The following is a 1,669-nucleotide window of genomic DNA, read 5'->3' on the forward strand; positions in this document are numbered from 1 at the left end:
GGTTTTGAACATTGGTGCTACAGTAAGATAAGTAGGGATGGTTCCGGTAGCTAGGATTGTAGGTGTTGGAGTATGGTTATTTTGCTTGTAGGTTTGGAAAGCATTAACTTGCTCCATCGAACTCCTACAATCTTGCTCAAAATGTCCTACACTTCCACAATTTTCACAAAAAGCATCATTAGCATTGTTAGAAACAGCAGAAACATTAGCAACAGAATTAGGGATAGTAGTACTAAGGTTATCTAATTTTTGGCAAATAGAAGTAAGCTGAGCCTGCATAAGGGTTACTGAATCAACATGATGCTTGCCCTTATTTTCATAGCCTCTAGTATTCCCATATTGGGAATTATGTATCGCCATATCTTCAATAACCTGACCTGCATCATCAACATTAAGATTCATAAATCTACCGCTAGTTGCGGAGTCTAAAATTGTCCTTGATGCATTCCCTAATCCATTGTAAAAGGCTTGAATTAACTGCCACTTTTCCAAGTTATGGTGGGGCCACTCCCTCTGCAGATCCTTGAACCTCTCCCAAGCCTCATACAATGCTTCATCTGGCTCCTGAGCAAAGTTCTGAATGGCACTTCTTAGTAAAGTTGTTTTCTCTGCAGGGTAATATTTATTATAAAAATTCAAAGCAAGAGTCTCCCAGTTAGTAATACCAAGTGCAGTTCTATTCAAACCATTAAACCACAATTTAGCTTTTCCACATAAAGAAAAGGGAAAAAGAATCTCCCTGATTTGATCCTGCGTTACCCTATTCTGCCTAATAGTGTTGCAGTATTAACAGAAATCTGCAATGTGAAGATTATGATCTTCACCCTTAGCTCCACTGAACTGCTTTCTTTCTATCATCGTTATAAACTAGGGCTTGATCTCGAACTGGACTCCCTCGGGATCAGGTGTAGGAGAAAGATGTGGAAAATCCGTCAGGGACGGCTGCGAATAATCGCTAAGCTTGCGAGGTGGAGGTGGAGGTGGTGCACCCATCTCTAATTCTGAATCAGAAGAGTGCTCTGAATCACTAGAATTGGGTAGTGGATTTCTAGGAATGTTGTTACTCCCAGAACCTGCCAGGATCTGCCTATAAAAATTCTTCTGTCTATGGAAAGAGCACTCGATCTCATGATCGAATGGAATGTAACCTGATCTGGAGCACCTGGGCATAAACAAAAAACTAAAAAGACAGATATTAGAACTACCTCAAAGAACTAATTTCCTTTGAGGCAAAAGAAAAATAATCTAGACTACAAAAACAATTAGAAATAAAAATAGAAACCGTTTCCCCGGTAACGGCGCTAAATTTTACAGGCTAAAATCGTATTACCTAATCAAAAATAATTACCTAAGTCCACTAGCTTATGCAGATAGGGAAGTAGGGTCGAATCCACAGGGAAACAACTCTTTCTACTCCTAATTAACTATTATAATCTAAATTATCAAGGTAACCAATATTTTTATGAGTAAAAACTATGCTACGAAGATTATGAGTAATGAGAGTAATAAGGAAGAAATCAATAATAATAAAGCCTAGGGCATAGGTTCACTAATAAACAATATTCCAGGGTAAAACATAATAATCAATCATCAATGCATTAATTAATCAAATCATAAAGGGCTTTCGCTACGTATTACAATCACAGAGTTAATTTACCGGTATTAAATC

The 1,669-nt window shown here is 37.7% G+C and overlaps 1 non-coding gene across 1 annotated transcript; it reads left to right on the plus strand.

Annotated features, from left to right (window-relative positions):
* Positions 1-490: 490 nt before the first annotated feature.
* Positions 491-597, plus strand: LOC145599935 (small nucleolar RNA R71). Its single transcript, XR_014104180.1, has one exon. It is a non-coding gene; the product is annotated as a small nucleolar RNA R71 (small nucleolar RNA).
* The last annotated feature ends 1,072 nt before the right edge of the window (positions 598-1,669 follow it).

This window comes from Chenopodium album, chromosome 20 (assembly GCF_948465745.1).
Source record: "Chenopodium album chromosome 20, dcCheAlbu1.1, whole genome shotgun sequence".
Classification (NCBI taxonomy): Eukaryota; Viridiplantae; Streptophyta; class Magnoliopsida; order Caryophyllales; family Amaranthaceae; genus Chenopodium; species Chenopodium album.